Source organism: Sapajus apella, unplaced genomic scaffold (genome assembly GCF_009761245.1).
Source record: "Sapajus apella isolate SASKATOON/1434 unplaced genomic scaffold, GSC_monkey_1.0 scaffold70, whole genome shotgun sequence".
In the NCBI taxonomy this organism is placed as follows: domain Eukaryota; kingdom Metazoa; phylum Chordata; class Mammalia; order Primates; family Cebidae; genus Sapajus; species Sapajus apella.
This window is the reverse complement of record NW_022437010.1, coordinates 8823217-8832672: the sequence shown is the minus strand read 5'-3', so window position 1 is coordinate 8832672 and position 9456 is coordinate 8823217.

The following is a 9456-nucleotide window of genomic DNA, read 5'->3' as shown; positions in this document are numbered from 1 at the left end:
TCCTTCCTTCCTTCCTTCCTTCCTTCCTTCCTTTCTCTCTCTCCCTCTCTTTCTTCTTTCTTTCTTTCTTTCTTTCTTCCTTCCTTCCTTCCTTCCTTTCTCTCTCTCTCTCTCTCTCTCTCTCTCTCTTTGATGGAGTCTCATTCTGGAGTGCAGTGGCACGATCTCAGCTCACTGCAAACTCTGCCTCTCGGGTTCAAGCAATTCTCCTGCCTCAGCCTCCCAAGTAGCTGGAATTACAGGCATGCATCACCACGCCCAGCTAATTTTTGTATTTTTAATAGAGATGAGGTTTTACCCTGTTGGTCAGGCTTGTCTCGAACTCCTGACCTCAGGTGATCTCCCCACCTTGGCTTCCCAAAGTGCTTGGATTACAGGTGTGAGCCACTGTACCCAGCCCTGTTTATTTGTTTTCTAGTTTCTAATTTTATTATTAACTTCTCATTTTATTGAATTATGATAAAAATGTTGGTATTTTTTACTTAATAAAAATTGATGTTTTCTGTCTGCCTGACTGTAGTCCATTTTTATGATTATTACTAGGTCACCTGGGAAAAGGATGCGTTCATTCTCTAATTTCAGAGTACAGCATCTGACATATAGCAATTAGATCTTCTTCATTATTGGTTTAGGTCTTTCATTTGACATTGTATATGTGCACACATGTGCTTGAGCTAACATGAAGCGAGTTTCCTATTGTCGGTAAATTTCTGCATATTTCTTCTTGCATTTCCTGTGGGTTTTACTGAATCAGTGTTGCTGTGCTGTACCGTGCAGATTCATAACAATTATGTCACCACTGGGGATTGCAAACTCCAGCATTTAAAAGAGTGTTTCTTTGTGAATTGTATGATCTGACCACTTAAAGCACATGTGTTTGAGGGCATATTTTTATAGTATAGCTGTTCTGAAAACACAAACCAACCAAGGCCAAGGAAAGACAAGAGTCTGATTCTTTTAAATTTATGAAGATAGCACTGAAATTCCTGCTACAGAGTGAGCTTCCTCAGTCTCAGAAAACAGCTTCAGTTCAAGTAGCCAGGTCTTTTAGAAAAAAATTCTATGTTTGCATGTATTTGAACCTTTCTGACTAACAGCAACAACAAAAAACACAACACGATGTAAGGAGCACATTCCTCACAACTAATCATCTAACCACAGAGGGAACTTCACTTCCTTCCTTCTTTACCACCTCCCCTTTTCTTCCCGACTCTCGTCCCCTCTACCTTCTCTCTTGCTGTCTCCTAACTTATATCCCTTGAATAAATGTGCTTTTTCCAAGGAAGATTGCTCCCGGCTCCTGCTCTCCTGCAGCTACTGACCATTTGAACTCAGGACGCTGGGTCCCCTGGTGATTAGGTATGGGCTCCCAGAAGTGACAAAAAGCCCATCTGGGCTGCGGGATCTTTAAATCCCAATACTTCACACGTTTAAGTTCTCACCCTTGAGAGTCTGTCACTTAAGAGTTTTATTTTTCTACTCCCACTCTGTGCCACTCCATCCTATAGACTCATTTTGCAGAAGCAGCAAAATCCAAGCCTGACAGGTAATCCCATCTCCCCAGATTAGATGAGCTCGAAACAACTTCTTGGCCCTGACATGTTGTGCAGAGGCACACAGCCAACCTTTGAAAGCACAAATGGGGGAAATTTGGAAATGGAGGAAGAGTGATGTCTCATGACTGTTACTATGATTTAGATGAACACATCTTTGGCTTGAGCCCTGGAAGTTGGATTATCTTACAAGGACATGTACCAACACAGAGTCTGCAGAACACTTAACTATACAAGGCATACAGTGACCAGAATGGGCAAAGGCTCCCTGGCAGGCAACACTTTATCCTACGGCACGTAAGTATCAGAGAAAGAGCACAGAATAGTCCTGGAGTGCTTCAAGTTGGGTCAGATCACCATAGATTTGGAACAAAATTAGTATCTTGGAGTTTATGATGACTTGCATTATAAATGTACCTATTAGGAAAATAGCTTAGAGTTTTTAGAAACCAGAAGCAATTGAAGATTATAGATGTTTTAGTATTTTATAAAATGAGATATTACCTATGGAATTTTTTGTTTGGGGCATTTTAACAAGATATAAACTCAAGAATAGATAAACATCCAGATTATTGGAAAACCTTGGTGATGTAATTTCAGGGTCACTTTGCCACCTTAACTCATGGAGCATCATCACAGCAGGGAGCTGCGCAAGGTCCTTCTTGTTTACTTGTTTAAGTATAATGGCTGAATTTTGGAAATAATGAACCAGTAAGCTTGAAATCAATCCACAGCAACATTCTAAAACACATCACTAAATTAATATTTACCAGTAGATCTCATGCATGAAAGAGCAGATACATCATTTCTGTTTTGGATGGGGTTGCAATAACAAACTTATAGATGGGAACAAAGAGCTAGGTCTTCACTTCAGAATTGCTGCAAAAAATCAAAACATTCTCATTTGATAGCTGTCAAAGACCAAGCTAAATGAAGATATAGATGAATGGTTTCAAAGTTTGTTAAATATCTTTGCTAAATAATATTAGTAATGGCCCTTGTCAGCTGGAAGAGACAGCCTAACTCACCACCTAACTGCCTGCCAAACTTAGGAAGCAACAGTGTAAAGAAATTAAAAGTGCAAGTTCTGGAATGAGATGAACTGGATTTTTAACCACATGCTTTCCGCTTTGGCCTTGAAATGTTATTTAACCCTTCTTCCTGCAGCGCCCTCTGTTGACAGAGCTAGGCATCGTGACAAGAGAATATCAACAGGGACCAGCTCCAGCATTGCAAGACAGGCAAAGAAGAGTGTGTTTGAAGCCAAAGTGACACCTGCCACAAGCTGGGTGCTGCTTTCCATAGGACCTCTAAAGACTTTTACCAGAGCAAGAGGGCTTTGAGCAGAAGAATGACAAAGCCTTATTCATACTTTCAGGATGATTCTGGTTCCTGGGCTGAGAATGGACCAAAGGAAGGCAAGGTGGAAGCTGGTGAGGAGGCTGTTATGAAAATATTGCAATAAGAATTTAGCAGGCTGTTTAGCATTTATGTAATAAAGATATTCCTATGTGACTATTATGATATCTTGCCTAACTGTCAATACTAACTCTAGGTCTAAATAAGAAATAAGTATATTTTAAAGAACATTAAAAAATCAACCACCACAAAATACATGCTGACTCTTATAGCAGGTAATTATGATTATATTGCATTATATACTCAAAGTAAACCAAATCAAACAGATATTTGGAGTGTTGACTTTTTTGGCAAAGTGATTTCTTAACATCTCTATTTTTAAAATTATTGAATCTTTTTGATTAGTAATACATTCACATGGTTTTCAAAATAAAACAAAGATATGCAAAAGTATTCAGTAAAAAGTTTTCCTTCTGCCTTTATCCACTATGTACCCTGTTCCCATAAAACTTTTGTTTGCAGTGGTCTGGACAAATAAAATGTGGTGCAGGCTGGATGCAGTGGCTCATGCCTGTAATCCCAGCACTTCGGGAGCCTGAGGCAGGTGGATCACTTGAGATCAGGAGTTTGAGACCAGCCTGGCCAATATGGTGAAACCCCAATTCTACTAAAAATACAGAAATTAGCTGGATGTGGTGGCAGGAACCTGTAATCCCAGCTACTTGGGAGGCTGAGGCACTAGAATCGCTTGAACCTGGGAGGTGGAGGTTGCAATGAGCTGAGATTGTACCACTGCACCCCAGTCTGGGTGACAGAGTGAGACTCAGTCTCAAGAAACAACAACAAAAAAAGAAAATATGGTTCATACATACCATGGAATGTTACGCAGCCATAAAAAAAAAAAAATGAAGTCATGTCCTTTGCAGCAACATAGATGCAGTGAAGGCCATTATCCTAAGCAAATTAATACAGAAACAGAAAACTGAATATAACATGTCCTCACTTATAAGTGGAAGCTAAACGTTGGGTGCTCATGGACACAAAGATGGGAACAATAAACACTGGCAATTTCAAAAGAGGGGATGAAAGGGGGGAATGGTTGAAAAACTACCTATTGAATACTATGTTCACTACTTGAGTGACTGAATCATTATCCAAATCTCAGAATCAAACAGTATACCCTTATAACACACGTACACATGTACCCCCTGAATCTAAATTTAAAAATACAAACTTTTATTTATTTATTTATTTTTGCATCTCTTTCCAGAGTTTTTAAGTGTTAGCAAACACAAACATACGTTATTATCTCCCCTTTCAGTTTTACACAAAAGGAACATACTATGTACACAGTTTTGTTCACCCTGCTTCTTCCACAAATTTATATATCTGGATATATTTCCACATCATATGTATAGAGAGCCTCTTCATTAAAAAAAAAAAACCCTGCATGTACCATACTGTATTTAAATAATCCTTACTAATGGAAATTTGGGATGTTTCCCAGCTTTTGTTATTGCAAACAACGCTGCCATGAGTTACCTTGTAGATATATGTCAGTTTTTTGCACTTGCAAGTATATCTGTAGGTCAGTTACAGAAGTCAATTACTAGGTTAAAGGGCAATATACATTGGAAATTTTGATAGCTGTTGCCAAATAGTCCTTCGCTGTGGCTGTAGCAATTTACACTCTCCCCGCTATGCATGAGAGTGGTTTCCCTACAGCCTCTACCACGGGGAAAGATTAACAACTTTTGGATTTTTGCCAAACTGGTTTATGAAAAATTACATCTCAGTATAGTTTTATTTTGTATTTCTCTGATAATAAGTGCAGTGAGCCTCTTTTCTTATGTTCAACAGACAAGTATTTTCCTTTTATCTTTTTTTTTTTGAATTGTCTGTTCATATCCTGTGCATTTTTTCAATGGATCATGGATCTTAGCTCTGTGTTTCAATGCAATTGAGACAAGTCAAACACTATATATTATTTTGGGTCTAAAATATCCCATTGCCTTTTTAATGTTGTAAAACTTACAGTAAGTCTGCCATTTTAATACTAGTAAATATGTCTTATTATACTACAAAATAGTCTTTGTTCAGAGGCTGAAATCAGCAGTTTCAAACATGGCTCATACGTATGTGTGTGTGTGCATATAATGATGTCCTTCTTATAAAGTCACATGAAGTCATAAAACTTTACTCCAGAAAGGGAAACTGAACTCAAATGAGGTCTCTGGAATATAGCTATTCTGAGGCTTAAACATAAGGTCCCAGATTAGCCTAAGCATCACTCACTTGAAGGGGATAAACTTTTTAATTATTTTAAGCCCATATGTTGAACAGTTTCCAGTCTAAATCATTAATATCAAACCAGATTCCTGCGTTGGCTATTTGATTAGTGTACAGTGAATTATATGTGTATTAAACTCCATTTTATTAATGAGTTTTAAAAGCACAATAGACATCATGAAATAGAATGTCAGAGCTGGAAAAACCTCTGTCATCTTGTCTAAGCCCCTTGTTTTACATAAGCTATTAATATAGGCTTTGTTTTTTACATCTCTCTCTTTATTTTTCTTCAACTTTTAAAATGTTTTTAGTACCTGTCACCCTAACATCTGGTTATAAGTTCCCTCAACTTCCATGTTGTGTAGACAAAATCTTTCTTGCCTAGTTCTTGGCTACTCCAAATTTTAGTGGTCACTAGAAAAAGTTCTCTGCAGCAGAAGGCCTGTTTTTTTTAAGTGGATAATCTTCAGTTTCCTCATGGGTCAATTAAGAATTTTTGATTAGAAGTTCTCTAAAGTTGCCTAAGATCCAACCATATGTAGGTCTCTGAGAGAATAGGATGGATTCTTCTACTTTCCCTAAGGAAAGGGCTGCTTTGCTTTGGGGCAAAGTTAATATTTCTGCGTGGCTTTGTTACATTCTATTTCCTGAGGTCATAACAGTCTGGGTTCCAATTACATTCCTAGAATAATGAGCCTGTTCCAGTAAATGAACATTTTCAAGTGCAACTGAATAACCACCTATTGAGTGTGCTGGCACCTAATAATTTTCCCCTTGGCAGAGGAAAGAAGTGGGCATTTGGGTAATGGGAGGTAGTTTGTGAAATGTGATAGAGAAAAGGATGATGAGAATTTGAAGCAGCTCTCCACACCTCGCAGGGCTCTGCTTAATTGAGGCAGCCGGGAGATGCAGGCGATGGGACCTTTCTGCAAAGGCCCCTGACTCTGCACCACCTCAGGGTTGGCGCTAACCTGACCCCATGAGTCATCCGATCCAAGTTTGTCTCCTTTCTCCTTTTAAAGTTGTGATTGATATCAAATGACAAACCAGTATCCCGACTCTGTTAGATTAGAGCTACCTCAAAGAAAGGGACTGGATGAAGAAGCCTGTGTTGGGAGAGTAAGCCTTAGCAAGAGGTATTTTTTAAAATGTTAAAACCACGATTTTCAACAAAGCGTGCTCTATGTAACAATATTTATTGCCCTTTGGCTTTGTGGTATTTTCACATGGTTTTTATCAAGGCAACTTTGTGACTGGACACACACAAGGCAAGCGTTCTGTTCAAACAGCAAAAAGAACACTGGTTCATGACCGTCAGCATAGCAAGTCCTGATGGAGGAATTCCTCTCAGTAAGAAATGAGGCAGGCTCCCAACCCAGGACAGAAAGGAGGAAAAGCATCAGGGCTTTGTCATCCACAAATACCTATGAGTATTTTTTTCTTACCAAACAATTCCTAATATTTCAAACTTCCATATCATATTGGAAAAAAACGTATGTGTATTCTGGCCCCACAACTTTCTCTGTGAATTTGTACAAGCTCCCTATCTGCCCTGTATCAAGGTGGACTGCCCAAGCTCAATCAAGCAGTACCTCCATTTACAAATACTGTGCTCAAGGCCAGATGTGGGGTTGTTGCTAGGGCAGATTCTTGAGGCCTCTGGTCCACGGTATCCATTTAGTGGATGTATTTTCCATTCCTATCAGGAGAAAAAAAAAGGATCAGACACCATTTGTATTCACATGAAAAAGACAACAATAGGCATTAATATTTTTGTCCCAGAACCATGTTAGCTTTCCTGCCCTCTGTATTAGTCCAAGGAAATATGGACCACTGGACATCCTGCAAAATATTATGTTGTTTTTTTAACTTGATGACATCACACTGATTCGCCAGGACAAGCAAGAGGTGGCCAGTATATTGGTAAGATACATATGTTCCAAAGGGTAGGGGATCAGCCACATACATATTCAGGGGACTGCCATTTGAGGAAAGTTTTCAGGGGTTCAGTGGTCAGGGGGGTTATCCAGGTATTCCCTCCAAAGTAGCAGACACACTGCTACATCCTGCATTCCCACCGTAAAGGAAGTACATTGCCCGTGTGGCCTCTTGGAGTTGTTCAGGCAACCTTGCACACTAAGGATATGCTCTGGGCCCTGTATCAGATGGCATGGAAGGCTGCCAAATTTAGATGGGGTCTGAAGCAAATCCAGACATCCCATGGGGGCCATACGAACTGGCACAGATCCTGTGGTATCAGAGGTGTCAGTGGGGCCAGATGTTGTGTGAATTTGTGCCGAACCCCAGCAGAGGAATCAGCTCGTGCCTCTGGGGTGCTGGAGCAAGGCCATGCAATTGCACCCACAGTGGGGCACTCCACACCTTGTGAGAGATAGCTCTTGGCATGTTACCAGGCTCTGGGGGAGATGGAACACACTTGGCCAGAAGACAGCTGCCCACTACAAGCTCATTCTTCAGACCCATTAAGTCATGATGCTGGCCCAGTGGCCATCCATCATCGGATGGAGATGGCCCATCTGGATCAAGTCTGAACAGGACCAGAGGAACAGCAAGCTACATGACAGGTAGCCCAGACTCGCCTGTCACCAACCCTAGCTCATCCCTATGGCCGGTGGGATCCTCTATGACCAGCTGGAGGAGGAACTTATTTGGAGAGAGACCATTAAACTTGGATTGTGGGTGCAAGCTAGAAATAGTGGCTGCATTGCAGTCACTTTCAGGAGTGGCCCTGGAGACAGAGCAGAAGGAAAAGCCTCCCAGAGGGCAAAGTTGTGAGTAGTACACCTGGTCAGCCACTGTATGTGGAAGGAGAAGTGGCCTGAAGTGCGAATATATTGTTTTCTGGGCTATAAGAAATGGTTTCACCAGCTGGTCAGGGGCCTGGGAGGAGAAGGAAGATAAGATCAAAGACAAGGAGGTCAAAGACAAGGGCGTCTGAAGTCATGGTGTGCAGCTGGGGAGGGGCACAAGGAATTCAGCTTTTGTATTGCTTGCTGGTGTCTACCATAAACCACACACTGCATAAGGAAGGAAACAAATGGCTCAACCAGTTCTGGCTGACCTGCCTTTGTCCCTGAAGCTAGTGCAATGAGCATGCAACTAGAGCAGCCCAGGTGGGTGCAAATGCTTGAATTTTTACTTACCAAGCTAGTCCAGCTACTGCTGCCTCTGAATGGCCAATGCGCCAGCAATGGAAAGCTATGCTGAGCTCCCAATATGACGCTGTGTTTCAAGGAAACCAGTCAGGCTCTTGATGCAAGATCTTCCATCCTGAAAGAGCCAGCAAGTTGTCTTAACAGAAGTAGATACCTCTTCAGCTACGGTTCGCCTTTCCTGCCTCCAGGGCCTCAGCCAGCGTGACTCTACCCAGGTGCTCACAGAAAATGCCTGATCCACAGGTATGGAACCCCACACAGTGCAGCATTCAACCAGGGGGCCCACCTTGGAGCAAAGGAGCTGCAGATGGGATTCCCTGGTTGTATCACTTCTATGTGCTCCAGAAACCAGTACCAGAACAGTCTTCTAAAGGCGAAACTGAAGCGTCAGCTCACTGAAGGGATAGTGTACCATCCTCCGGGACACAGCATAGGTATTAAACCAGCAGCCCTTGTATCGCTCATGCTGTTTCCCCAGCAGGGGGAAGAAGGGCTGCCATTCCACAACAAAGGCAGCGGGAGTATGTGCTGCACTCAGGCCATCCACCCAGGGGCCCAGTTATAACCGAGAATGGAAATGTGCAGTAACTCTAATCTGAAGAGGACACAAAAACCAAGGTCTCCGAAGCCTTAGAAACAAAGGTTTGAGTCACACCACCAGGCCACCAAGGCCACCATGGTAGCCATGAATGAAGGGAATTGAATGAATAGAGGAGAAGGGCTGATGAGTATCAACTGTGACAAGCAGCAACCCCTGCAGTGGTAGGGGTGTGGTTCACCCATGAATTAGTCGGGCTTCTCTGGAGAAACAGAACCAATAGGAGAGAGAGAGAGAAAGGGAGAGAGATTTCTTACAAGGAATTGGCTCACAGGATTATGGAGGCTGAGAAGTCCCTTGATCGGCTGCCTGTAACCTGGAGACTCAAGAGAGCTGATGGCCTAACTCGGAAGAGATGTCCCTGTTAAAGCAGTGAGACAGGAAAAAAGGAGTAAATTCCTCCTTTCTGTGCTTTTTGCTCTATTCAAGGCCTAGTGGATTGGAGAATGCCCACCCACATTGGGAAAGGCCATCTACTGAG